This window comes from Osmerus mordax, chromosome 15 (assembly GCF_038355195.1).
Source record: "Osmerus mordax isolate fOsmMor3 chromosome 15, fOsmMor3.pri, whole genome shotgun sequence".
NCBI lineage: Eukaryota > Metazoa > Chordata > Actinopteri > Osmeriformes > Osmeridae > Osmerus > Osmerus mordax.
The window spans coordinates 6614267-6627591 of record NC_090064.1 but is presented as its reverse complement, the minus strand read 5'-3'; the positions used below and the strand labels follow the sequence as shown (position 1 = coordinate 6627591).

Sequence of the window (13325 nt, the reverse complement as noted above, 5' to 3'; positions counted from 1 at the left end):
GCTAGCTTTAGTTAGCTTCCGGGCTAAGTTAGCTAGCATAATACTCGTAGCAATGTCACTACCATGCTAGTGTTACTTGTTAGCCTTCTCATTAGTACATTTTGAAGCCATACTAAAAGCGTTTGTGGCATAGTTTTTGTCCATCGGAAAATATTCAGTTGGAATGTTCGAAATTGCATATGCGACGTTACGCTGTGAGACCTGCATTCGAACGATCACATATGTGCGACGCTACTCTGGGCTAAATAGCGTTCATGAAAAGTGTTTCTACTGTTGTTTCGTTATAAAAACATTCTCTAAACCGCTTCGAAATATAAACCGCACCACTACAAGAAAAATGTAAAATCGGGTTATAAACTGCGGTTTTATTTCCGAAAAATACGAATTAAGGTTAAGAAATAGGCTCATATAAATTGACAGTGACATTATAAACAACTGTAGGCTATTTTGTAAGCTACTGAATACTTACTGAGAAAATAATTAAGCTTGTATATTTAAGATCGCTAAAATGCCCACTAGATGGCAGTGTGAGAGCACAAATGGTAAGGGCAGAGCCTCTGGTCAATGTGATGGGCTTACCAAAATAACATTACAATAAAACAGGTTAGGAATACACAGGGTTGAAGACAGCTGGACAGTACACCGAGTAGCCTTATTCAAGAAATAAAACACAGGTAATACCCATGGCAATATACAAGTAATACCCAACACAGGGAATGTACAAATACTTTTAATGTAATTGAGACTAAATTCAAATTTACATTATCCCCCCCCATACACACACACCCTATATTGACAATAGATATATGGATGGGTAGGTTGGTGGATAGATACATAGAAGGATATGTTTTCTTTAGTTTTTGTACTTTTTAAATTATCGTTCATAACTTTTAAGATTTGAGAACTTTGATAAAACTATAACTGATAGGTATGATACATGCTCTTAACCCTTGTGTTATCTTCGGGTCTTTCTGACCCATCAGTCATTGTGACCCACCGTCGTATTGCGACGGTGATCTTTTAACCGTTGGGCTGTCTCAGACCCCCCACATCGCAAAGGTTAAAAGAAAATGCTTTTTATTTGTTTTTGTATTGGGTAAAGTTGTCGCAACACAACGATGCCTTCGGGTCATGTGACCCGAAGGCAGCACAAGGGTTAAGAGATTTTATCCTTTAGTGCCGGGGTACTCAATAGGCGGACTCCAGTCCGGATCCAGACACAATGCAATTTGGACCAAAGCCAAAATCAACGTTCTAATTTCGTCATGATCCAAGAGAGTTCATTGGTGCGTGATTTTGCGCACCAATGAACACCTGCTTTTTAAATATTTTTTTATACACCTGCTCACTGCTGTCTTCTCATGCATGTTACAGCTGAGTGTTGAATGAACAGAAGGTTAAACACCCCCCCCCCCCCCACACACACACACACACACATCCTACTGACCAACCTGGGACCTGTCTGGAGCTGAACCAACAAACTGAAGTTAAACACCTGCTACAGGGAGCTGAGTTTTTATACTGATGACTTCTACTGATTTTCTGTATAGTAATAAAGTTATTTGAACACGTCCACCCTTCAGAGTTTGGAATGTGATGCATGATAAACAGTGAAGAGTTGTGCTGTCTCTAAACTGGTTCAACAAGGTTGAAAGAGTCAACTGGTGGAACAATCTGCTGTTCCCTTTCTCCCTCTAGTGGTGGAGGACAAAATGCTGTGAATTAAACCAAGGAGAGTTTGAGATTTAAATAACAACATACTGAATCATTTCACAGTTAATACTATTTTATGAGAAGACAAATAATCTAGAACTTCTAGTCAAGATTCACACTCAACAACATACAAGTATCACAACTGAGTAAGGTGACTAAGCATTTGATTTAGCAAATATTTGTAGAAAAAAGACAATGCTTTTTGCTATAGTGGACATACACATTACAGCATTATATCAATACTTTGTTCTGCAAGGCTAAATTACTTTTGACTTCAGATAGAGATACAGTAATACATGAAAACACCACACTGCCTATAAGCAAGTCATTCCTGTTGATCTTCGTTCTTTGTACCTGGATGCTCATGTTAGGAGGTTGGTTTCCTTCATGACAGGAAGGTTGTAAACACAAGCAATGTTCTGTTCTACTGTTCAAGATAGATGTGGTACCAGTTCTAATAACTGATGTTCTACGGTTACAAAGAACTACCCCCTCTGCTTCTTTCCCTACCATCCCTCTCCTCTCTCCCTCCCTCCTCTCACCCCTTGCCTTCCTCTACTCGTCCCCTCTCACTCCACTCTCTCCCTCATCCAGTCCTTCCTCTCTCCATTGCCTTTTTCTGTTCTCTCTTCTTTCTCCCCCTCTTCCCCCTCTCTATCCTCTCCCTCTCATCTGTCCCTTCTCTCCTTCCCTCACTGGTAAGATCCTCAGAGGGTGGAGAATGCAGCAATTACAAATGTATGGAAACACTCTCTCAATGAAGGCGTGTCTGAATGTGTGTAGGTGCGTGTTTCTATCAGGGTCAGAGAATGACAGCTTTCCACTGTCCCAGTCCAGCTGCACTCTGATCCTCTGGGCTTTCTGTCTCCCACTGAGATCAGTGTCTGGACCTGATGAGGACATTGGTCTGTATACACCATCATAGAACCAGATTCCCCAACGTTCCCCGTTCTTCTCGACAGACTGTTTCCATACCCAGGTCCCAGTCTGTACTGTCTCCAACCTCAACATCCCAGCTGTGTGTCCCTGAGTTAAAGCCCTCAGAGCCCAGGATCAACACATTAAAATCAAACCTCTCTGGGTTGTCAGGAAGCTGCTGTCTCTCCTGACTTCCTCTCACACTGGTCAGATCCTCAGACAGGATGAGATGTGGGTGGTCAGTGTTGGGGTCCAGAGTCACAGAAGCTGAGGAGAGAAATCAGGTTTGTGTTGATGCAGTGTTTGATGATTACACCTTCACCAGGGGCCTGTACTACGAATCAAGATCAACATGCTCTGGATTACTTTGTTACCCGGCTTCACGAACCCTGACAACCGCAATCACGATGAGCGGTATCACGACGGTGGTTATCGACTCTCTAACTCAACCCAAATCTAGAGACGTGCGCGTTCACATAAAGGGGCGGTGTTTGCACCGTATGTCCAATCGCAAACTTGGACAAAACAAGAGCCGCATATTTCACACAGGAGGAGCATACAATAATCTTACAAACTGTCTGCTCCTCCTGCGTGAAATATTGTAATACAAACATATCAGGAATACAAGCATACAATACAGGCAAAAAGCAACAGTCGCTGCTGCCATGACGGGCAACAGCGAGTTTCCCGGTCCCTTCCTACATCTACCAAGTCGAACAATGGATTTTGGTGGTTCAAAACCCATTGACACTTCCCTGCTGTATGACCATGTTAAGCCTGTGTTCTGCTCCTCTCTTTCACCAACCGTCTCTGGAGGAGGGGATCCCCTCACTGAATTGCTCCTCCCAAAGAGCAATTCCCTGGAGCTCGATATAGAGTATAAGAGGCTTGATACAGAGTATAAGAGGCTTTTAATTTAAAAAAACAAGGCTGGAGATGGAATGGAAAACTGGAATATGAGAAGAGATAGTACATGACTGAATGAATGACACTAAACTTAGTTACACTGTCTGACATTCTTGTTCTGTGTTCCTAGGAAAGGGAGAACATGAGGATGTATTTGTTAAACTTTTTTCTACGTTTTGGTCTTTTTCTCCCTTTTTGTGGCTTGTTTTTGTTGTTGTGCCTTTTGAGTCTTTTGTGGGGGTTTTCACCATTTTTATTTCAATGTCCTATTTATTGTTTTTGAAAAATGCTATTAAAGTGAATGAAAAATCCAAATTCAATGAAATTATCATTTATTTAACTTGTGAAGAGCATTGTATGGTACCATACAAGTTGTTCTTTTTGGTTTGAAATGTTTTGGTTGAAGGAAACCCACATTTCTGATATGGAAATAATTAGCAAATGGGTCAAAGCAACCCACGGACAACAGAAGGGTTTAAGGGGTTTAAGGGGAGACACCCCAGTTAATAGGTATAACATATCAACATGACACTACATAAAAGAATGTGTAGAGAAATAACACAACGCTATGCATACAGTCTGTGGGACTGTATGCATAGCGCATTGGCAACATACGGCTCAAGAAGCTGGCAAAGATACGTAATTCCCTCAGCTGATAATCTAGCTCTTTCATAAAGATACTCATAAGGGAATGCCAAAGGGTTTTGTCGGTCTCTAAATGTTCTGGCTCTTCTGAGCGCACCTCTCACTATCCGCGGACCAAGCTCCACAGGATCTTCTATGAACGGTGACGCCGTTATCCTCAAGAATTAGTTAGTGGGAGGGGCTTTTATACCGGTTTATCTCTGATCTTCAATTTAACCTGCTCTCGACCAGGTTAGGCGTTCAGCATATGTTACTATGGCGATCTACCCCGGTAACAAGTGATCAACCGTCGTGATACAGACATCCCTGGGTTGAACCTGAAGTTACCTCGTTAATGCCAAATCTGAATTCGTAGTACAGGCCCCAGGGCTGGCCCAAGCCTTAAGCAGAATTGATTTGGGGCGGCCATCTGTGAATATATATATTTATTTTTTAATTAAGGTGTAATTTCATGTGCTCTTGGGGGCCCTCTGGTGGCCACAGGGGCCCTTAGCAGCCACTTAGTTCACTTATGCCTTGGGCCGGCTTTGACCCTCACCCACCAGGAATTGACACACCATGACAAACCCAGCAATGATGACTGTACACTATATCATGTAAATGTATGGCATTGTTATGCATTGATCATACTGTATTCAACATATCAGGCTGGTATTTGTATGAGATACAGTACATTAAGTAACAATGGTCATGTTCAGTTTGTAGCCTGTGCTGTAGTGTTATGGATTGTTTATGGACAGGTATGATCATGATCATAGAAGACAAATCATGATCAGTAATGCAGGATAATGTAGGTACCATATTGAATATGATAACTTGATTAAAAAAAACTCACTGTATGTGACAATGTCCTGCATCTTCTCCCAGACTCTGAAGGTGAGGTTGCCCAGGTGTTTGGCCATGTCTATCAGCGCTCCTGAGACCAGCTGTGGATCCGGCAGAGTGGACTGGGCTCTGGAAGAAAACATTCTGGAGTCAAAGCTGCTGTGGGGTTGGGTTCAAAACCACAGAGAAGAGAGACAGGAGGCAGGTCACTTACCTTTTCACTGTGTCCTTGTAGTTCTGTGGAGATACACAAGATGAAGTTAGACACTCAAACACACCCAGCCAGCCATTCCATATGAACTTATAGAGATCAGTCCTGACCTGCAGGAATGAGATGTCTTCAGCTCTCAGCTCCTCCTCTATTGCTCTGATTGTGTGTGAAAGTGTTGATATCTCTCTGCTCAGCCCCTCAATCTCCTCCTTCATCATCTGACTCTTCTGCTTCTCCTCCTTCCTCAGTGCAGCTATCCTGGCCTCCTCTTCCTCTTGTAGAAACTTGTGAAGCTTCTTAAACTCCTCCTTAATCTGCCTCTCTGTGTGCTGGGTCTGGATCTGGAGACATGGGGGTTCATACAGAGGTTTAGGTGACCAGAGTTTTCAATGTAAAAAAACATTTTCATATTATTTTATTAATAAATATTTTTACCTCAATGTGATTTGCTGTTTGATCACAGGTTTGTTTAACTCTGTTAAATACCTTCAGCTTCTCCTGTAAGGACTTCAGAGCAGGCTGGAGTTCCTCCTGGATTAAAACAAAACATGTCAGGAGTAAAAGTAGTTCATCCTCTCATTTGACCAGCTGGATCTGAGATGTCTCTCTCACAAAACTCAGCAGAAGAAATGAGAATTGAAGCAGAAAAACAATAAATACACACTTAAAATAATAAATATTTATTAAATATTCTAATATTAACAAACACTATATTGCTCAAACCGCTCAGTATGTGGACAGCTCTCATTCCAACATCGAGAAAATGTATATGGAATGGATTTGGTGAATGCTGTGTTTCTATAACTGCCTTCACCTTTCTGAGAATGCTTCTTAACATTGGAACTTTGATGCAGGATTTGCTTCCATTCAGCCACAAGAGCATTACAGATGACAGGCACTGATGTTGGGTGATAAAACCTGCTCCATGTATAAAGTGAGGTCCATACAGAAATGTTTTGTTGAGTTGTGTGGAAAAACTTGACTGGCCTCCACTGATTCCTGACCTACTGTCTACACCATGACACATATTTGAGATCAATTCTAACCATCTGCAAGCCAAGTGTAATCATCCAACATCAGTGCCTATAATTTCTCCACACACTCCAACATCTTGTGGACGGCCTTCCCAGAAGAGTGGCAGCTGTCATAGCTGCAATAGTGGAGCCAACTGAAGCTTAATGTCCATGGATTTGTAATGGGATGTCCATACAGGTGTGTCTACTACATACTTGTACCCATATTGTTTAGACCTAAATAATAAATCTGTGTCTACTCTGTCATACCAACTCTATCATACCTTGTGATCCTGTGCAGCTTCATCTACAGGACAGCAGTCGTGGGTTTTGTGTTTTCTAGATGTTTGACACACCAAACACACTGGCTGTTTATCATCCAGACAGTAGAGCTTGAGTTTCTCACTGTGCAGACTGCAGAGCACCTCAGACCCTCGTCTCTCCTGTAAGAAGGACTCACACAGGTTCTTCAGAACCAGGCTACATGGTGGATCTGGTCTGGAAGATCTTCTCCTACAGAGTGGACATTCCTGTGATTCTTTCTGTTTCCAGTATTCCTGCAGACAGGCTTTACAGAAGCTGTGACTACATGACAGGAAGACAGGATCTTTAAAGATGTCACAGCACACAGAACAGGAGAGATCCTCCTCTGGGAGAGACGAGCTGGATGCCATTTTATCACCCAGTCACACCCTCCTGCTGTAGTCTGAAGTTTATTTTGACTTTGGGGTGAAAGTGTTAACTTAATCTGATTCAGTCAGCAGTGATTTAACCAAAAACTGCTCTGTAAATTACTATATTTCCTCCTGTCGTTGTTTACAGGCAGTGTCTCTCTCTTCTCAGTGTTAGTTGTGATTTAGTCAAATTTTATCCCTGAGTAGAACGTTGAATCTCAGAGTCTGTTGGTCAGCAGAGAAACACTGAACTCTGCTTCCTGTTTTGTGGGTCATAACGTGTGGCTTGAGGAGACAATTTAGACTTAAGCCTAAAGTAGTTCCACTAACGTTCCGTTCCACTAACAATCAACGCTAATTCAAGCTAGACAAGTTCAGATTCAAACACACCTGATTCAAATGAATGATCGTTATCCAAGCCTGATAACGATCATTCATTTGAATCAGGTGTGTTGGAGAAGTGAAACATCTAAAACATGCAGGGCAGAGAGGCCCGGGGACCAGAGGATTGGGAACCCCTGATCTAGATAAACTATGTGGGGCCAGCTGAACTCCCTCTTCCACAAGCAAGCACAGTGCATTACTTCTGTCTCTGAAGAATCTTGGTGCTGGTGGGATAAACACTCTTTGTATAATCTGAGCACCTTACATTTACATTACATTTACATTCATTCATTACGTTCATCCACAGGGTCGTCAAAGAACGGACAGGTCATAATTGGTTGTAACTTATCTATACGCACAGCTTAGTTTAGGCCTTATCTGGGGTCAATTCATTAACCAATGGCTTTTCAAAACAGTGAAAGTGACATTAATACATGTTTATTTAAATAAATACTTTTTTTGGAGATAAAGTAAACATTTCAATTAATTAAGCTGAGTCATATTGTGAGAAAAAAGTCTGCATTTATGTCACCAAACACAGACAGAACAAAAGTCCTCTTGATGGAACTGTCTTTTGAGATTCTGTTTCCTTCTGTTTGAAATTCTTCGAAACACAACTGACATTGAGCAGGCTAGTTCAGAGGTATAAGTTACCTTGGTTACTTAGCTAGGACTATAATAAACCACCATAATGGAACGGAGCTCTCTTTTTCTTAATCTACATTGATGAAATACCCATCTCTTTCTCAGAAAAAACGTTTTCACTAGAAGTGGCAACATGTGACCACAGAGGGGCAGCACATGTCTCCCTTTAGCATGAATGTGTGCTTGTGTATTTGAGAGTGTACAACACATGGTTTGTCGATGTTCATAAAATCATCAGGTCCTGGGGGCAGAATATCCAAGGGGGGGGCAGACCCAAGGGTCTGATGATGTCCAGATACAAAAGGATACATTCTCCACGGCCTAATGAACCTTTTCTCCTGGTGTTGACACTTTTACTCTCAAGAGTTGTGAGGAGCATTGTACCCTCTCCTTGTCCCATGGTGTGGCCATCTCGCCTCCCCCATCCGGTACCTCTCACCGGCCTTGACACATTCTCTGCAGCAAATCATATCACCCCTGCAACCCTCCCTGTCAGTACGCTGTCTTACTGCATATTCCTCTTCTCACTAAAGGATCCATTCTCCTGAGCATCGCCCTCTTTTCACAGACACAGTCACATTCTGGTGCATAATCATACATTTGGAATATAAGTTCATCATTATCATTACTTATTCTACCTGAAGCATTGATTATATTTGGAATATAAATGTTCAGCATTGTCATTACACATCTTGTATATCTGAGGTATTGATTGTCTTTTTATTCAACAGAGACATAGAACATGTGAAATAGCAGCATTGGATCAGCAGTATAGATTTCATTCCTCCACAATACCAGCCAGCCTCTCCCTCCTGCTCCAGTCATGGAGGAGTCTGGAGCGAGTCGACAGACATACATTCTCCTCTCACTGTTGTTCCCTTTAAGTTGAACCTCACAGGTCACCAGACCAACACTTCACAACACACCATGGCAACCAATTTAGAAAACATACTAATACTAAACATAATAATAAAATTGTTATGACATTGTAAACACTGGGCTAACTTTTGACGTAGTAAACCATAATGTATATTTTTTTTATAAATATGATTATAAAACGTTTACAGTACATATTTAAAGTAATACATGATATAAAGACGACAGTTTGAAGAGTGTTCTGGGTGTTCGGTGGCACTAGTAGACAGACTCATCTGTACTCTGAGAGCTGTGCAGCTTTCACCACCTCAGTTTGTATGACACACTCTCCCCCCCCCCCTCAATCCCTTCTATTTCTCCCTCCTCTGTCTCTCACTGTGTTATCTCTCTCTGCTCTGTCCACTACCTCTCACCCCTCTCCCTTTGTCCTTTCTACCCCCTGTTTCTTTCCCTACTGTCCCTCTCCTCTCTCCCTCCCTCCTCTCTCCCCACTCGCCTTCCTCTACTCATCCCCTATCACTCCACTCTCTCCCTCATCCAGTCCTTCCTCTCCCCTTCTCCTTTTTCTGTTTTCTCTCTCCTTTCTCCCCCTCTCTTCCCTCTCTCCATCCTCTCCCCCTCTTATCTGTCTCTTCTCTCCCCTCCTCACTGGTAAGATCATCAGAGGGTGGAGAGTGCAGTGGTTACTAATGTAAGGAAACATTCTCTCAGTGAAGGTGTGTGTGAGTGTGTGTAGGTGTGTGTTTCTATCAGGGTCAGAAAATGACAGCTTTCCTCTGTCCCAGTCCAGCTGCACTCTGATCCTCTGAGGTTTCTGTCTCACTGTGAGAGCAGGTAACAGACCTGATGAAGATCTTGCTTTGTATTCACCCTGGTAGAACCGGATCCCCCAGACTCCACCCCATGAGTCTCCCTTCCTCTGGACAGACTCTGCTACCACACCCAGGTCCCAGACTGTACTGTCTCCAACCTCAACATCCCAGCTGTGTGTCCCTGAGTTAAAGCCCTCAGAGCCCAGGACCCATCCACAGTAATCAAACCTCTCTGGGTTGTCAGGAAGCTGCTGTCTCTCCTGACTTCCTCTCACACTGGTCAGATCCTCAGACAGGATGAGGCGTGGGTGGACAGTGTTGGGGTCCAGAGTCACAGGAGCTGAGGAGAGAGATCAGGTTTGTGTTGACGCAGTGTTTGATGTTTACACTAGAGTTTCCCATGCCATTATATTAGGAGGGTGCCCCGCCCCCCCAACGGCACCCCATGCCCCCCCCTGGAAGGTCAAGTTAATAATTTAAAAAAATAATAAATATATTGTTTTATATATATATATGTTTTTTTATATATAGCGCCAGATCACAATATAAGTCATTTAAGGTTACCTTTCCTATAAAACGTCTATAGCTTGCTCTTTGATTAAACAAACTAAATAGCCTTATGTTATTTATCTTATTTACCCTCCCCCCCCAAAGCTGTGAACCTAGGGGAAACACTGTACACTCTCACCCACCAGGAGCACCATGACAAACCCAGTAATGATTACTGTATATATCATGTAACATATCAGGCTGGTATTGGTGTAAGATGCAATACATTAAGTAACAATGGTCATGTTCAGTAGCCTGTACTGTAGTGTCATGGATGGTTTATGGACTGATATGGTCATAATAAGACATTATAAGGAATGCAGGATAATGTAAGTACCATTATGAAGATGAATATGATTACTTGATCAAAAACTCACTGTATCTGACAAAGTCCTGCATCTTCTCCCAGATTCTGAAGGTCAGGTTGTCCAGGTGTTTGGCCTCGACTATCAGCGCTCCTGAGACCAGCTGTGGATCCGGCAGAGTGGACTGGGCTCTGGAAGAAAACATTCTGGAGTCAAAGCTGCTGTGGGGTTGGGTTCACAACCACAGAGAAGAGAGACAGGAGGCAGGTCACTTACCTTTTCGCTGTGTCATTGTAGTTCTGTGGAGATACACAAGATGAAGTTAGACACTCATAAACACACCCAGCCAGCCATTCCATATGAACGTAGAGAGATCAGTCCTGACCTGCAGGAATGACATGTCTTCAGCTCTCAGCTCCTCCTCTATGGCTCTGATTGTGTGTGAAAGTGTTGACATCTCTGTGTTCAGCCCCTCAATCTTCTCCTTCATCACCTGACTCTTCTGCTCCTCTTCCTTCCTCAGTGCAGCTATCCTGGCATCCTGTTCCTCTTGTAGAAACTGGTGAAGCTTATAAAACATTTTCATAATCTGCCTCTCTGTGTGCTGGGTCTGGATCTGGAGACATGGAGGTTCATACAGACGTTTAGCTGACCTGAGTTTTTATTTATTTATGTCAAAACTGTGTTGTATTATTTGATTAATAAACATTTGTACCTTAATGTGATTTGCTGTTTGATCGCAGGTTTGATTAACTTCATTAAAGATCTTCAGCTTCTCCTGTAAGGACTTCAGAGCAGGCTGGAGTTCCTCCTGGGATGATACAAAACATGTTTTCAGAAACAATGGTTTGTCATCAAATTTTTTGACAAAACCCATTCGAAAAGTATAAACAAGTTGACAGGAATATGATTTTTCACATACAATAAATAAAGCATATGTATACTTTATATTGTGTTTCTGTAAGGTATAGGGATATGTATGTAAAGTTGATCATATATCTTGTAGTTAGTTATCATACCTTGAGACCCTGTGCAGCTTCATCTATGGGTCTGAATCTGTGGTTGGAGTGTAGTTTAGAGTCCCGACACACCAAACACACTGGCTGTTTATCATCCAGACAGTAGAGCTTGAGTTTCTCACTGTGCAGACTGCAGAGCACCTCAGACCCTGCTGAAGCTCTCTGACGTCTCTCCTGTAAGAAGGACTCGCACAGGTTCTTCAGGACCAGGTTACATGGTGGATCTGGTCTGGAAGATCTTCTCCTACAGAGTGGACATTCCTGTGATTCTTTCTGTTTCCAGTATTCCTGCAGACAGGCTTTACAGAAGCTGTGACTACATGACAGGAAGACAGGATCTTTAAAGATGTCACAGCACACAGAACAGGAGAGATCCTCCTCTGGGAGAGACGAGCTGGATGCCATTTTATCACCCAGTCACACCCTCATGTAGTCTGAAGTTTACTTTCGCTTTGGGGTGAAAGTGTGTAAAATGTAGTCTGATTCAGTCAGCAGCAAGTTAAAGTCTAAAGTGTAAATTACGATTTTTCCTCCTGTAGTTGTTTAAAGGCAGTATCTCTCCTCAGTGTTTGTTGTGATTTAGTCCAATTTTCTCACAGAGTAGAACGGTGTCGATCTCAGAGTCTGTTGGTTTGCAGAGAAACACTGCACGCTGCTTTCAGTTTTGTGAGTGATGATGTAGGTGTGGCTTGAGGAGACAATTTATAACTTGCCTAAAGGTCCGTGTAGGCTACTTGGCGGCCAACGGATTTTTGTTTTGAAATGAGAAAACCAAAATCGGGAAACGAGCTGTTTCACAACTACCATTTAGAAATAGGAACTACTTATTTTCCGTTTTTTGTTTTCCTATTTCTAAATGGTAGTTGTGAAACAGCTCTTTTCCCGATTTTGGTTTTCTCATTTCAAAACAAAAATCCGTTGGGTCCGTGTACGTGAGTTTAATTCCTTATCCCATCAAAACGGAATACATTTTAGGAATACATCTTAAAAAGGTTAGGACAAGGCCATGTTCACCACTCTGTATCATCCCCTCTTCTTTTAATAACAGTCTGTATCTGTCTGGGAAATAAAATGCGCTGCTGCTCAACGGTCCTGGGTCTTCTTTGTCATATTTTGTTTGATGATCCACCAAATGTTAGGCAGGCTAGTTTAGCACCCGGACTCTTCAACTACGAAGCCATGCAGTTATAACAGATGCATGGATGTGGTTTAACGTTGTCTTCCTAAAATATGCAGAAAAAGATGTTGCCTGGATGCGAGCAAATGTTGCTCTAAAACCTGTATATACCTTTCAGCATTGATGTTGCATTTCCAGATGTGCAAGCTGACCATTCTATAGGCACTAATGCATCCCCATACCATCAGAAATCAAGGCTTTTGAAATGAGCTCTGATAACATGCCTGATGGTTCCTCTCCTCTTTAGTCCAGAGGACGCAACATCCATTTTTTCCAAAAACAATTTTCACATTTCAATTTGTGTGACCACAGAACAGTTTTCCTACTTTGCCTCAGTCCATTTTAAATGAGCTTTCGCCCAGAGAAGATGGCAGTGTTTCTGAATCATGTTCACATATGGCTTCTTCTTTGCATGGTAGAGCTTTAACCTGCATTTGTGGATGGCAAGGCAAACTATGTTCACAGACAATGAGTTCTGGAGGTGTTTCTGAGCCCATGCAATGATTTCCATTACAGAATCATGCCTGTTTTTTATGCAGAGCCTGAAGATCACAGGAACGCAGTATTTATTTTCCCCTTTGACCCCTACATAGAGATTTCTCCAGATTCTCAGAATTATTTTTTATATATTATGTACTGTAGATGATGAGATA

At 42.2% G+C, this 13325-nt stretch overlaps 1 pseudogene; it reads right to left on the bottom strand.

Annotated features, from left to right (window-relative positions):
- Positions 1 to 2342: 2342 nt before the first annotated feature.
- On the bottom strand, positions 2343 to 11900 carry LOC136957970 (uncharacterized; annotated as a pseudogene).
- Between the last annotated feature and the right edge of the window lie 1425 nt (positions 11901 to 13325).